The following is a 17,046-nucleotide window of genomic DNA, read 5'->3' as shown; positions in this document are numbered from 1 at the left end:
TTCCTTAGATATAACCGGGCCATTTGAAAAGTACATTGACCTTTCAATATGATGACATGGTAGGTGAATAAAATGTTTTGTGTTCCTGCATATTTTACCTACCCTTAGGAAGTCTCTTGCCAACAGGATTTGGCTTGTGAATTAAATTGTCTTTTTAAATTATAAACAAAAACAGAAATTGTGAGTTTGAGCACCTGGGTTCAGCGTACAAAATGCGACTTACACATTCTGTAAATCATTTGTTTCTTGGTTCCTTTACCTGTAAAAATGATTATAATTAAGCTTATTTTATCAGCTTATTATGAAAATTAAGAGAGAAAATATATGTGAAAATATTTAGGACCAAACAAATGTTAGATCATCATTATCATTATGTAGTTGTTTATTATTTCTTATTTAATCATTTTAATTATACCAATATGTCATGTGAAGCTGAAAATTATATCAGTAACAAAAACAAAATCTATAACTTTTATTAGTATTTTTTAGTCTTTTTAATTTACATAATCTCTTTACTAACAAAGTACTATGGTGTAAAATCTTAAATGCTTTATTCTAAGGTTTCCTCTAGGAGTAAAGGTGAAAATAAAAATTCATCATAAGAAAAATAAAATTGATTAAATCTGTTGGGTTTTTTTACAGTGGCAGTTTTCTCAAGATGGCTTTAATTTGAAATAATTATCATAAGTAAAACCATAAAAATGAAAATGCTCAGTAATAGTGTTAATGCTTAAATGTTATGAAATCCTTTGACTTCATATGGCATTATAAGGAGCAGATTTAACACACTTGCTGTTCAACTGGTAAAGTACTTTATAGTCTATAAAATCAAATATGCTGGAAGCAGTCTCAAGATCATTTACATTCTCTCACAACCCAGCACATAAAGTGTTGGTGGTCTCTCATTTGTTTTAGCTGGTATTAGGGTATGCAAGGCACTGAATGTAGGGTTTTGTTTTGTTTTTCTCTTTAGTTTATCAGTTTTTCAGCACAATTAACTCTCTACGTTGACAAGGATTTTTGCTTTACATTTTGTCATCTCAAAGTCTCATGACATCAGCCAGCAGTATACACAAAAGTAGGCTCTTCCCTTTGTACAGAGAGGAGAATAATCAATTCCATCAAAAGTTCACTTTGACCAAAGGAGAGACAACCTCTGATGGAAAACCACATGCAAGAGGACCCATTGTAGACAATGAAGAGAGAGAAGGAAAATGAATTGTGATCACTTCTGTCAAGGAACTTGCTCTTTAATGAAGGAGAGAAGTTACTTACATGTCAATGAATTAATGATGTAAGATAAGTATCTCTGTCTACAGCATGCGAATGAAACGGTGCATTTTATGGAAGGTGTTACACAGAAGCAGTATTTGTAAAACAGAGACATCATTGCGCTTTAGGTTCATCATGGAAAATCGTGGCTTTTGTAGTTTGAGGACATAATGTAGGAGATTAGATTCATCTCTAAAATTTGAAGAATCAGTAATGTCAGGTAGAAAGTAGTCAGAAGACATTCCATATTAGGGATGTATGTAGTCAAAGTTCAAAGGCAATAACGAACAAAGAGTCTGTTAAAAGAATACTTTTTAAAGATTTTTTAAGATAAAGTCATGAAATCATGACTCATACATATATAAATTCATGACAAATGAGTTTATTTAACTCATTAATTAATGAGAGAAGGACAAGATGTTGCAGTTCACCTAAGGGAACGTCCAGAGAGCACTAAAGAGTACCTAAATGAATTTAAAATAGAGGCAAAATTGGCTTCTTCCATAGTGGAGGAAGGAAATAAATTGATCCTCCCCAGACAAAATTTATTTACGTGTCTGTGTACAGGAATCATTTGCATAGCAATCAGGCATCTACAACGCAAAAAGTTATAAATATCTCAAAGACAGTGACGATACAGAGATCCCATAGAATCAAAAAACCCAGGGCCCACTCGGCAAGAACTAATTTTTCATTGAAGAAGACACGTAGTAAGTTTTTGTTCCATTTCAAAGGCTTTCACTTTTTTTTTTTTTTCTCTTATAGGCTCATTGGTGATAACACTTAGAGAGAGTAATAGGAGACATTTTGAAGTTTAAAATACAAACCATGGAATTTAGATTTGATCTTTCATATCAGAGATACAAGTGGGTTTCTTTCTGAGTGCCAGTTCCTGCTGGTCAGTACTGGCTATTAAAACATTCTGTTGGGAAGGATTCTGGGCTGCTCTTTTGGAAGGAATTGCTATGATTGCTTTGCATTCTTTGCCCTATGCTTTGCAAGGCAAGAAGGTGGTAGCACAGCTATTTACCCAACAGGGAGCCATTCATGTTTTTTAATCAGGGGATGTGATGTGGAGAATGTGGTATATAGGAGTACAGCTGGGGTAGTAGTGTGCAGAGCGGAATCGGGTGTGACACACTGCAAGTAGGAAAGGGGAAAGTGCATGTGAAGGTCATACAACTTGAGGAATGTGATTGGAAAATTGGGAATTGGAACTGTTTGGTGTCAGAAAGGCAGGGTTAAAATGTTTACCCTTGTTTACAGAAAGGAACTAGTGAACTTAGTGAGAGGGATGAAGAGAGAAGAGGAGATAGAGGCAGAACGATAAGAGTCTTTTTAGGAAATGAAAGGGAAGGGAAGGCTATTCTACTTGGAGATATAAATTCTGTTTTTCATATTCTCACTCAGCTCTGTCTTTATTTTCATTTCCATAAATGCCATGATAATTTATATTCTCATATCTTTGTATTTGTTAGAGTTAGCATGACTTCAATTAAGGGAAATCCAAAAATAATCTTGGAGTAAGATAGAAATTAGTTTCTCTCTTTTGTAACAATCGAAATACATGGTGTCCGTGGTAGGTATGGTGTCAGAAACCTAGGCTTCTTTTGTTGTTTTGCTCTACCATCTTCAGTGTATTGCTTTCCCTTCCTGATATATGACGCTTGCTCTACCTCAAGCCCTTGTATTTGTATTGTAACTGGATGGAAGAAAGGAAGAGGATGTACGTTACTTCCTGTGAAAACTAGAATTTGCACATATCATTTCTCTTCATTTCTATGGACCAGAACTTAGTGATATGATTATAACTAGCTTTAAGATTCAGGCCATAGACTTTTGGAAATTTCAAAGTAAACTTCTAAATTTCTAAACAACTCAAAGATCAAAAAATAGATTATAGTGGAGGAGTTCTCATTGTGGCTCAGCAGTTAATGAACCCAACTAGTATCCATGAGGACATGGGTTCGATCTCCAGCCTTGCTCAGTGAGTTAAGGATCTGGTATTGCTGTGAGCTGTGGTGTGGGTGGCGGACGCAGCTCAGATCCTGCATTGCTGTGGCTGTGGTGTAGGCCAGCAGCTGTTGCTCTGATTTGACCCCTAGCCTGGGAACTTTCATGTGCCACAAGCTTGGCCCTAAAAAGACAAAGACAAATAAATAAATAAATAAATTTTAGTGGAAAAGAAGAGCATGCCCTATGCATTATATGAGACTGACACGCTGCCTATTGCACTGAGGAGGCAACTCCAGCGCAGTATAAATTGGTATAACCTTTGAGACAAAACCAGACAGTATGTACAAATAAGAGAAATTAAGGAACTTCTCACACAATAACACAGATGCAAAAAATTGTATAAAACATATTAGCAAAATGAATCTAAGAATGTATAAAAAAGTAATTAATCATGAACACTGACGAATTACCAATTCATCAATTGAGTTTATTCTAGGAATTGAGTTGGTTTAATGTTAGAAAATTAGTCAGTGTAATTCACCATGGTGACAGTTTAAGGAGGAGTAAATTTAATAAGATTATCTCAATAGATGAATAAGAAGCATTTATTCCTATGATATTATTGTCATCCTCATAAACCTTTTTGCAAACTGAGAATAGAAGGGAACTTTCTTAATCTGATAAAAGTCATGTGAAAAAAAAAATCTATGGAAATGCTCACTTTAGTATTTTGAAAGTCCCTCTTTCAGACCAGGAATAAGCAAAGAATTCCCTATTCCGCGGTTTCTTTTAGACACTGTGTAGGTGGTACTAACCAGAGCCATAACAGTATCATTATTTGCAAATGATATTATTATCTCTATTGAAGCACTAGGAATTCATAGTTAAATTATGAAAAATAAAGAGTTTAACAAGTTAGATAAAAACCAGTATATAAAAGTCCATTTTACTTCTAACTCCAGCAATAATCACTGAGAAAATGTAATGGAAAAAGTATTAAATCATTAAAAAAGTAATAGAATACAAAGTATACAGAAAAATGTCTTAAAATATTTTCAGGTCCTTTATAGAGAAGACACTCTGGAATAGTCAAATACTTCCGAAGTAGAACAAGTGGCAGGAGATTTTTCCTAACATATATCAAACTTTATTAAAGCTATTAAGATAGTGTAGTCTTGACGCAAGAGTATATAAATAGGTCCTTGTGAGCAAATAGAGAATCCAGAAACAAATATGTGTACATAGAAATTTTATGCCTGACACAACTGGCATCATATATCGGTGGATTAAGGATGGACTTTTTAATAGATGATATGAAAAAAATGAAATTAAATACCTATCTCAGATGCAAAAATGGACAGAAGCCTAAATGTGAATAATGAAACCATAAAACTTTAAAGTACAGTTTAGTGTCTTTAAGACCTCAGGACTTTGGAGGATTTGGGGTGGGAGGGGTGAGGAAGGGTACTAAAAACATAAATCATAAAGGAAATGACTGATGTGAGCATGTCAAAATTAAAAACTTCCATAAGTTAAAAGACAACATAAAAAGAATGTAAAGAAAAGCTACATTTAGAATATATCTGTAGCAGAAGATATAACTGACTAGCAGTTTGTATCCAGATCAGTTTGTATCCAAATCTTATTGCCAACAAAGCAATCAGAAAAAGATAACCCAGACTTTAAAAAAAAAAAAAAAAAAAAGTGAAGAAAAATAATAAAAGGCATGAGCAAGCATTTTGGTTGAAGGAGAAACATGAGAATATATTCAACTTCATTTGTAATCAGGGAAATGCTCATTAAAACCACAAAAATTGTCATTTTCTTTATGTGTACTCTTTTGTATCTGTGACACATTTCACCAAAAAGCAAAGGAAAATGAAACATGTCAGCAGGACTTTTTTAAAAAATTATTTTTTTAACAATGAAGTGACTAATGCAGTAGTGTTCAAAGAGTCCTGGTGAGTTAGAGCATGATTTTTCCAGCAGCATACCCCCAGGAGTACACAGAGATCTTCTAAGGTGTAGTCAGTCAGACACAAATAGGTTTAAGAGAATTGATTTTTCTACCCTCAGCTTCTACCTGCACTTTTTCCTAAAAGAGCTTTGCTTGAAGAGGCCTTCTTACCTTTCATAATCAGCTTCCTCCCACTTTATAAAAGAAAGGTCTACTTCTCCATGGTCCCATGATGGCAAATACCCCAAAGTTGAGAATGGGCTATTCTGAAATTGATATGTATTATTGATTGATATTGAGGAGGAGTAAAGACAGTTTATTTGATGACCTCACCTCACCACCCTATTATAATCAGAGAATGTATTGCTCCAGAAATCAAAGCTAAGAGGTGTTGGAAAGAAACAGTTGAAAGCCACAGAGTCTTATTTCACCTAGGTGACAAACTCTGGCCCTGGCTTCTTGCCTTATGTCTTTATCTATCTTAAAGTTATGATTCAAAAGTAAGACAGTTGTCAGTAGGACATATTAACACATTACACAGAACTGAAAAATGAAGTCAGACTTTTTTTTTTTTGCCAGAAAGTAAGGCCAATTTGGCTGATTGGTTTGACTGCAGCTCTGAGGTTTGGATACAAATATATTTAATGTTAAGATAAAATAATGTATTAAAATGTTTATATTGGTAGAATGGTATTGAAATTAAGGTTTTTATTTTTTATATATGTTAAGTTCAATGAAATGTCTCTAAGTGAAAAGAAAAAAAGAACAGTTGTAGTCATTTGTCAAGTCTTGATAAATAAAGACTTTTGGGTATACCTTCTAGAAACAGAAAGTGAATGGCTTTAATAACTATATTGCAATCCTTTGGCAAGTCAAGTGGTTTCTGATTCTTTGCTTGCAACAAAACTGAAAGAGGACCTAATCAAGCTGATAGATCATTAAAATTAATGTTTGATGACAGATCACTATGTAATCTTTGCCATAAAACTAGGATGGCATTCAAGAAATTGAGTGATATTGTTATAACAGCTACATTCATTCTCATGTACTTTTTTATGTGACCAAGATCTTTCAGTGAGTAAATCTATTAAAAAAAATATAAATGGAACCCTGTTTTACTGAAACAAAAATTATCATTTACCTATGGATACATGAGCTAATTGAGTATAAGGAGAAGAGAAAAACTATATCCATCCTAATAAGAAATATATGTTTGGAAGATTTGGCATTTTGTAACATTTTACATTTTTTTCTCAAAAATTTTATTTTACCTAATATTAACTATATGATAATTTAGTCCATAATAATATATAACACTTAGAGCATTATGGTCGCAGGAAGTTGTAAAAATCAGTTTTTCTCTGTATGTGTGTGTGTATACAGAGAAGGGTGAAGTATGATAGGATAACCAATAAAAAGGCCTGTGAGCATATGTATACATTTTATATTAGGAGAAAACTGTGAGGGAAAACAGTTTTGAAATAAACATCAAACTTCTCAACATCTAAGTCATTTAAAACCACCTAATCTTCCTATATTTTCAGTGTATACTTACAGAAACAGCATAAGATAAATCCTAACCTGCAGCTCTATGGAGAAAAAATGCACAGATTTGCCTATCTGAAAAATTAAAGACACTTGAAAACTTTTAGAGATAATATTTTTATTTAAAAAAAAAAACTGTAGAGCAATAAGAACATCTCTAAAGGATATATTTAGCTAATATTAGTGGTAACAGATTTGGGCTATGCCCACCAGTTGATCTTCAAGATCTTGGTGTCCAAGAGTACTAGATATGTCACCATGGAAATTACTGAGTGGTGCTATGTACTCTGACTTGACCTGTCTACCATTAGAATAGACATTGAAGGTCGTTGCAAATTTACTTTCCATTTTCTTTCCTTCCCACCATGGATCTAGCACTAATTGGGCTTCATACTACTATATGTGCAAGCTATTCTCCAGGCACATAAATTGTTGAAGAAGCTCCGTTATTCTTTGTTAGGAAACCAAATTCTGCTCTGGGGCACTTAGGAGTATATGGCCCCAGTAGAGTTAATGTACTTACTAAAGTGTCCCCGTTTAGCTCAGGAAATAACTGGCTTGAGTATGTAAATGTGGCCAAATAACTGTTAATTATTTGCAATGCCTCTTCTAAGTGTTTGTAAGAATCTTGAAGCTAAGTAAAACTTGCCTTTATCTCTTTATAAAGCCAGAACTTGCTGTTTCAAAACCAAAGATCGAGCTAGGTTCATTTTTGGTTTTGCCAAGGCTATAAGCCTCTCATTGAAGTTGCCTGAAAAGTTCAGTCAAATTGGCTTTACACCAAATAAAACGCAGTGTGCTCTGTACGGTTTTGACCCAGAATCAGGTGAATCTCAGCAGTTTTGGCTGAGCTACATTGTAAAATTTTGGATTTGTTCAAACTTGACACTTCCTGGGAACCCATTCAAACTGAAACCGGAAAAGGGTTTTGCACAAACCCTGTCCTAGCCCGTTCTGCCAAGTTTCCCACTGCTCTAATGTTAGTCTACCTTCTGTATATTCGCATCGAGGGCAAACGGAAATATCCTCATGAATCTCTCATGAGGGATCTTGGTTGAAACAATCTAGACATTCTCCTTTCGCCACCTTGTCCCAAAATACAGAGCCTGCATTCTGTGTTAGTATTAAAATGTGTATGTTTTCCAATAACAGGATCATCTTCAAAGGGTTAAATTTCAAAACCAATACCGGTGGTTATGTTCAAATGTAGAAAATGCTACTAAACAAGTGGGCTGTTGATACAGAGTTGCAACCTTGTGGCAAAAGGTGATGACCAATTTAAACAGTTAGGCTTCCTTCAGCCTGCAAAAATGGTTTCTCACAGTCCTGTCAAATTTTTCATAAATGTGGTAACATAGGGAAAATATCATTGAGAAATTACATAATGAATGCAGCTTTACCAGCGGATGAATTTAGTATTATTGAATTGCTCAGTGTTTGGAGGTCAAACTGACAGCTTCATATTTGATGCTGATAAGTAGACTGCCTTGCTTGATAATGTGTTTTATAGTCCCGTTCCAAACACTACCAATAACAGTGCATTCTCTGGATAAAGGCTTTTGCTTTGTATTGTAAAGATAATATGACTGTATATTACAAAATACTTTCTGAAGTATCTTTCAGAAAAATATAATACATATAAGAAATGTTTTCTGTTCTAAGAGTGCATATCTGAGTGAAATCTCAAAGTAAGTATTAAGTTTTTAAGATCCTAACTATAAAATGAAATATTGGTATTACACCCTTAATAATAGTTGGTGGTGTAGTTTCTGTTACACACATTTTTGAAGTAGCCTTTACATTAAAAGATGACTTGGGAATTTTTCATTTTGTGCATCTAGTTTTAACCAACTGCATACAGACAAGCTGAAAATTATAACATGCCTAATTTAAAATGATGAAAAGTGATATAGTAAAAAAGTATCTGATTTAAAATCAGAAAAAGTGGGTGCTGGTCTTATCTCCCTGATAACCAGGCGCATGGCTCTGGGCAAGATTTTTAACCTCTCTACATTTCAGTTTTCTTAATTTTTTTTTAAAATGGTAGTGATGGACTAGGTGATATTTTAAAAGTCCTTTACCTAATAGGTTCTAGTCTAGTCTAGGAGGAATATAAAAATTGATCTTCACAAATTTCTACCCTACCAACAGTGGCTTATAAACAGTTCACCCTGATTTAATCATGTAGCAGTATATAACATGCTTGTTGAATCTCTGTTATATCTTAACAGTGTCCTAGGACATATAGCAGATTAGGTCCCTGCTGCCACAGATCTCACATTTTAGGTAGTGTTACAACTGGAAGGAGTCTTAGAGACCATTGTCAAAACCCCACACCCTATAAATAAGAAGTTTGGAAGCCAGAGGATTTTAGGAATTGTTAAGTGTGGCAAAGCTCAGGCTAGAATTCAAGTGTCTGCATTAGTGACTTCAAGTTCTTGCCATTCCTCATATTCCACTTGTGACTGTAAAGAGAATAAAGAAGTGAGTAAGAAATGCTTTAGCAAGTATCTAGTGAATGATACAAAATGAAGAAGGAGAAATTAACAACCAGATTCCATCTTTACCTGGAGCAGGGCAAGAAGTAGAGTCATAAATAGGACACTTGACATTCTTGGACCATATTTGAAATTGCCAAAATATGCCTTCAACCTATTGGTAAATGGAGTTTATTACAGCAACGTTGATGTAGTTTTCTTCCTTGTGAATGTTGAAGAAGAGAGTTGGTGTGCCCCTAGGTTGAATTACTAGTTCTGTTCTGAGCTCGCTCAGTGATATTAAATGCCTCAGTTGATCTTTTTTGATTTTATGTTCTAATTCCACTTACACAACTATCTATAAAGTTTGTTTAGGGCTTTTAACAAACTTTGATCTCAGACGAAAGGCTGGAGAGAGTATAAACTGTCACTATTAGTGCTATTAATATAAATATCCAAAGTGGTCTTATGTTAATTATTTAACATTAGTGAACAATATTATCCTATCATTACCCCCAAATACATTATATTTGAACATCAAACAGTAAAAGGCCAACCATCAAAATAACCCTTCCCTCTTTATTCTTTTAGGCTCTGTTCTTAATTATTTTGCATAGTTGGTGGTTCCATAAATGGTTTTCTGGAGCTTCTTCAACATTTTTTGTACTTGCATCTCATTCTCTACCTATATCCAAACCTATATTGGCAAAGGCCAGTAGAACATACCCTTAACTTATTTGTTTGTCATTAGACATTAACCAGGTAGTCTAAAGCTCATTCAGTATAGACTCACTGACAGGAAACACCTGGATTCTGTGAAGTACTCCCTTTACAGAGAACTTACTGTTTTCACCTTTATCCTTATCATTTCTAATTCAGAACTTATTTTGCTTTTAATATCTTAAGACTCCACATTAGACATTATTTTTTCCATGAAAAAGAGTGTGCTTGTTCCCAGACATGTAGGAACTGACTGAGAGGGTAAGGCAAAAGCCAAGTGATCTTGAAATTTCTTAGTGAATGATTAGGACTTGGTGGACTGAAAGTTAGAAGACTTGGTTGTGAGTCCTGGCTCTTTGACATGCCCAACTCACTTAACCCCTCTTATCCTAATTTTCTGTTGTCTATGAAATGTGCCTAATACTTGGCCCACTTGTGTCACAGGTTTGGTGAGACAATCAAATGAGGCCATGGATGGGAAAGTCCTTTTCTAATGGAAAAAAAAAAAAATTCCTCCTTTATGTGTGTACTAACTTTACGAGTCACAAGAGCAGTATGTGGACTAGGAAGTTTTGGCTCATTAACTGGAACATTTGCATTCTGGTCCTCATTTTGTCAAACTGGTTAATGTGTCTTGGAACTCTATGTTATATAAATTTTGCCTCCAAAATTCTGTTTAACTATTTCAAATTTAGGGTCTGATAAATTTTGATTTATAGTTCTTATTTAATAATTCTAATAATTTTAGTTCAACACACTCCTGTCCCCAGATTCTGTTGAACTGGAGTAGGACTCGGTGTCCTTTAAAGTTCTTCAGATGATTCTATGTGCAGTCATGGATGAGAATCGCTGATTTAAGCCATCTTTTATGTGCCCTTTAAAAATGTATCTTTACTGGAGTTCCTATTGTGGCTCAGTGGAAACAAATCTGACCAGAGTCCATTAGGGTGGAGGTTCGATCCCTGGCCTCGCCGCGCTCAGTGGGTTAAGGATGTGGCGTTGCCATGAGCTGTAGTGTAGGTCGCAGACGCAGCTCGGATCCTGTGTTACTGTGGCTGTGGTGTAGGCAGGCTGCTACAGCTCTGATTTGACCCCTAGCTTGGGAATCTCCATATGCCGTGGATGTAGCCTTAAAGAAACAAAAAACAAACAAAAAAGAATGTATATTTACAGTCCATCCCCTAGAGCCTAGTGTGACTCTGCCTTCATGTCTATTGGATGTAGCCCTATTAATTTCCACTGAATTAATTCCATGCCTTTTCTACTGATACCATTATGTATTATGTCCCTATTATGTATTATTTCTAATCTACCAAAACAATAGTTAAAGATTCTTTCTCAAACATTATTTTAAAAAATTTTCCAGGTATCTTGGGTGTTTACTTTAACTTCTTACTAAATTTTAACCTTGTCAGGCCTAACTTCAAGGGCAAATTATGAATTCATCAAATGATTAATTTCTCTGATTTTAATAAATTTTAACAGATTGGCCAATTTACAAAGCAGTATCTTTGGAAACCATATAAAGACTTAAAAAACAAATACATTGCTTTGTAAATCAGTATATTGAGCAAATTAGCTATTCAAGTCAATTTGGTTTGGGAATACAGACCAAGATAGGTAAATTACCTGCCTCCTTCATCTCTCTTTTTTTTTTCCCCTCTTCTTTTCTATTTTTGTGTTGGCCCCTCTCTTTAACATCACACTCATTTATCCATTTATTCATTTCTTTCATTCATTTCTCCAACAAGTGACTACCAACTAATCTATGTAAAGGACTGAGTTTACACTGGTTTATCTTGAAAGACAGCATTGGACAAGTACTTCATGAACTACCAGTCTCACAAGAAGGAGAACTTGGCACTACAAAGATGAAGAGGATTCTGAGAGGCAATGATAAAAGGAAAAGAGCCTTTCAAGGGTAGTTTAATATTCAGTATACCATCAGGGTTAATTAGACCCGATTTTGGTATATTAATTTCTTTTAGTAAGGATAATTTTTTTTTACTCTTATTCTTTTAAGATCTTATGAAGAACAAAAAGAAATGTTCCTTATTTTTAACATAGAAAAAAAATTCATTTTGTTTTGCAAAAACCATATGGGTCTATTGAAGCCTATTATAAATCTAGGATACATAATCAATCTTGGTGATCTTATTTTCTTGAAGCATTTTCCTATTTCATCATCCTAGAAATTATTTTATTGTTTTTCATGAATTGTTCCTAACTATGCTGGACAAGACCAAAATAATATGAAAATGGAGGGATAATGGGATCCCATAGAAGGATGTTGCAATAAGTGACCTAAATCGCCACTGTTACATAACATTTCAGTTTGTTTACTGTGTCATCCAAAGTATATCAAGAGCTGAAGAGTCTGAGAATTTTGCCCTTCTAACAATTTACCAAGTTAGCCTGCCACACTGTCCTGGATGCTGGAAGAAGGCATGTGACAAAGATGTTATTACTCACAGCACACCTGGCCCCATGAGCTGCATGTTTGTATCATTTGCCATTGCCTCCCAAGGCCCGCCACAGCAACATGGAAATGGGTCCAGGTGTGTGTTGCACATGCAGTGAATTTGTATTCTAGCTGAGGAACCCTGAGCTTATAAAGGGAGCTGCAAGAAATTCTACCCAGTCTTTGCCAGAGGAAGAGAGTATCTCTATTTTCCAAGTCTGTTTGCTCTACAAACATTCTTGAAAAGCTCTTCTGGGACAAAAGCCATCATAAGGCATGTAGCAATACCATGGAGAAGTGCCTCCCATCAAAATATTGTATTATCTTTCAATAAGTTTTATAGGCTTTTTCATTATTGTGATTATTACTTTTATTGAAGGAGGTTGAGAATTCAGAAGTTCTCATTTTCTCCCACAATGACAGAGAAGGAAGACATTTCACAGTTATTAGATGAATCAGAAGATGAATATAAAGAGACAGACAGGGAAATTCTAGATACTAATGATGATGGTAAAATCAGTTGTATATGCAAAAAAGTCAGATTATGAGTCTTCAAATGATAATATCTGAGATGAATTTTTTTTGCAAACTCAGGAATCAATGAATGAACAAAATATGTCTAAGGTCAAAAGGGAAACAGGATACTCTCACCCAGTTAGGACTTCATTATGCAGTATTTTGCAACAAGGAGGACTTCATCATGCAGTATTTGCAGCAAGAACTTGGACCAGTGCATTTGCTGAAACAATGTGTGACAGTACTCTTCCATCTTTAGTTATGTTTGTGCACTAAAATTTACTTCATGTGGTTCATCAACTAATGAACATTAAAAGCAGATTTTATAAGAATGTGATTGGAAGTAAAAAGTAATACAGAAATGAAAATTTTTGTTGGATTGACCATTCTAATTGATGCTTATAAATCTAAAAAATAAAAAAGTCTTTAATTATGTAGTAAAGAAGACTGCATTGTCAATTTTAAAAAATTAGAAGCTGCCATTTTTTAGAAGTATTGTGTTTTAAATCTGCAAGAGTAACAGACCAAGTCAGAAGTAATGATAAAATAGAATTCATTAGAAATATACTTGAAATTTGGAATCAGTCCTTACAAGATAGGTGTTCTCCAGCATCATGGATGACAATTATTCAGTAGCCTGTTGCATTCATACCTTCAAAATCAAGAGAATATGTAACATGCTTAAATTGTTACTAAAATTTCATTTTTACTATGGACATTTTCTACTATTTCTATTGTTCTCTAAAGTATTTGTCAAGTAGCTAAAATATCTTTTTAAAACTTTACCCATTGGACCTGAATAGTAAATGGAGATGACTAATTTTACTGATATGCTAAGGATTAAACAAAACACTGAATGTTCCAGGATCTGGGAACAAACTGACGTTCTGTATTCCCATCTTTTTGTTTCTTTGTTGTCTGTTTATTTGTTTTTACAACAAATGAATCTCCTGTATTCCCACAGTATGCAAATTGCAACTGACTTAAAGTGATATTATAGTAAATTTGATAGACTCAGTTTTCATTATCAACAGGCACCTTGTTTGCATCTCCAGAAAGTTCCTTTAAAGCCCTAGGTTCCCTCGAAGTTTAAGAGGGAGAGACCATATGTATTTAAAGTAGATCTTGCATTTAAAGTAGTTCGTGATCTGTACTTATGTCTGCACCTTCTTAGAAATAATATAGAACGAAGCTCTCACTTCTGGCCTCCAACAAAAGTCGAGTGGGAGGGAGGAAAGGACAGGGAAAGCAGTATTATACTTCACATTTGCTCTTTCTAAACTGGTATTCCTCAGGGTGTCCTGTCCTAGAGCTAGAATATGTGAAGAAAATGCAGAGAGCAGGAGCAGGAGTCCTCAAAAAAAAGCGGAATACCTTTCTCGTGTAATTGATGCTAGTGTTGCGACTTCATTATGCCGAGTATATTCTAGAACTCCTGGCATACCCGTATTCACTTGACAGCCCATGGAATTATTCCCAAATTGAAAATAAATTATCCACAATTTCACATTAGCAAATTTAAAAAATACCAATGCACGTATGTAATTACTGGATGACTGGAAATCAATTATAGCACCAAATTCAATAAATATTTATTGAGTAGCAATTATATGTTGGCATTATAGATTCAAAGAATAGTAAGGCATAGTCCCTATACTTAAATTTTCTGGAGTTCCCACTGTGACACAGTGGGTTAAGAATCCAACTGTAGGAGCTCAGGTTGCTGAGGTGGCCTAGGCTCCATCCCTGGCCTGGTGCAGCAGGTTAAAGGATACAGCATTGCCACAGCTACAGAGTAGGTTGCAGCTAAGGCATAGGTCACAGCTGTGGCTTGGATTTAATCCTGAGTTGGAAACTTCTGTATGCCATGAGTGCAGCCATAAAAAATGAAAATTTTCATTTTAATGGGATAAAAAGCAGTAAATGAAAAATTACAATATGATATAAATATTTCTCTTTATTACCCTAATAATTTATTGTCATTCAGGAACCAAAAGAATATGCTTGAAATAAATCTGGTCAGCTTTAGCAGAATATAGTGATGTTATAGTTTGTTTTGAACCTAATAGGTGCTTATTTAGTAAATGCTTTTGGATAAAGAGACTACATGTCCTATCCAGTTTCTATATAATAAGTGCTGTGAAAACCTGCCTAATTTTCAGAGTATTCCATATTTTCTAAAATTTTTATAAAATACTTTAAATGTCCAGAATCACATGGTTTGGCTACTTCAGGTTTTTTGTTTTTGGTGGTGGTGGTTTCTTTCTTTCTTTCTTTCTTTCTTTTATTTTAATGTTTCCAGTAAAGGCTACAGAACTTGATTTTAGTTGAGTGTGTTAAAATGAAGTGGGGGTGAGGGGAGCCTAAGTTCAAAATTTCAAATTGTTTTGGCAAGACCAACTCCTTTTCATACTAACCACCAGGCCACAAAGCTTCATTGTTGTCCAATTGAATGAATGCATGGCTTTCATTTGGAAAATAGAAAAAAAACTTTCTAGCAATTGAAGTTTCAGGAAAACAATTGTTTGTGGCAAATGTCAGATGAATTTGTTCATCAAATAATATCGTCAGCTATATTATGCTCACTGGCTTTCACGGTCCATTTTTGTCATCCTAGTTTTGAAAATCAGAAACTAGACAAACATTTTAAAATACATACTTTTGCTCACATATATTTCATCCATCCTTTCTTTCTCTTCTGTTCAGCCCGTCAAGACATACCCTAACAGAGCATCTTCAACTTGTTTAGAATTCTCCTTTAACAGTAGTTGTTTAGGTGAGCTATCCGATAAAATATATTGCTGTAACTTCAAATTATTGGTGCTTTGAACTAAGTATGGCCTGGTAGTTGGGTTTTCTTAAGAGATCAGTTGGATTTTTCAATAGTTTTAAAATATTCTAGATAGTCTCTGCTTCTGTCGGCTTTGGCAGTAGTCGGCCAGGGGAATGCTTTGTACAGGATCCAAAAGAGTGTTTCTGAGTGTTCAAAAAAAGGATTAATTATGAAAGCAAACTTTAAAAGTATAGGCAGAGTTGATCTCGGTTATTTTTGAATTAAGTCTCAAAGCCACAATGATAAAAATAAAATACCTTGCCTGATTTCTATTTAGATCTGATCTGCCTGTCACCAGAAACTCATCCATATAGGGGGATTAACTGTTCACATGCTCTTTCAACATCCAAGCACTGTGTGCGGAGGAATGGAAAATGATTAATTTGTTTTGTCATTCTCTTTGAGAACACAGGACATCTCTTTAAAAGAAAATAACCCTGTACTTTGAGAACAGAGAAGATTAATTATGTTCACCTCACCAAGGAGCTTTTAAGTAAATTAGCCTGGACCCTACCTCAGCCGGAACAATTATCATTCCTTATCAGTGTTCCATATCAGGACTCTCTGTTCCATGTTAAATATGAAAGAGGCAAATGTGATTGCCTACTTTAGCATGTCTTGAGGATTTGGGGTTAGGGCTTTGCACAGTGTTCAGGGAAATGATTAGCATTTCTCAGTATCTGCCCTGGGTCCAGTGTCAGCATGGCCTCGCATGGATAAGCCCCTGTCAACTCATCCACTGGAGAAGCTGCTCTCCACATCCCATGTTTCCTGGTTCACCTTATTAGGTCCATAAAAGACTGTATTCTCATCTCCCTCTCTTTAACTCTGCCTAGACCATTTAACTCTACTGGCCCTAAGTTTTCTTCCATTTATTTTAAATTATTTATTTAATTTCAAATGTGTTTAAAAATACTCTCTGGCCCTCAAAAAGTCAATTTTGGAATGAAATTCTGCCTTTAAAAATAATTAGTGCTGGGAGGCTCCTTTTCTGGCTCAGCAGGCTAAAAACCCAACTAGTATTCATGAGGATGGTTCAATCCTGGCCTTGCTCAGTGGGTTAAGGATCTGGTATTGCCGCAAGCTGCAGTGTAGGCTGTGACCTACACTCACAGATTGTAGTCTGCGGCTCAGATTCTGTGTTTCTGTGGCTGTGGCATAAGCTGGCAGCTGTAGTTCTGATACGACCTCTAGCCCGGGAACTTCCATATGCCACAGCTGCAGCCATAAAAAAATAATTAAATAAGTAAAAATAAAAATGATTTTGTGCTGTATATATTTTCCCTCAACATTTTTATATATATACATG

The 17,046-nt window shown here is 34.9% G+C and overlaps 1 protein-coding gene across 26 annotated transcripts in view; it reads left to right on the top strand.

Moving 5' to 3' along the window:
- The window catches only part of CEP128 (centrosomal protein 128), a 414,256-nt gene that overhangs the window by 359,680 nt on the left and 37,530 nt on the right, over window positions 1-17,046 (top strand). The gene's annotated exons all lie outside the window — the stretch shown is intronic.

This window comes from Sus scrofa, chromosome 7 (genome assembly GCF_054392235.1).
Source record: "Sus scrofa isolate SSC_HxYL_T2T_F1_AM1 chromosome 7, Sscrofa_HxYL_maternal_Yorkshire_Landrace_v2.0, whole genome shotgun sequence".
Classification (NCBI taxonomy): Eukaryota; Metazoa; Chordata; class Mammalia; order Artiodactyla; family Suidae; genus Sus; species Sus scrofa.
The sequence above is the reverse complement of the archived record's forward strand: the minus strand, read 5'-3'. Positions and strand labels throughout refer to the sequence as shown.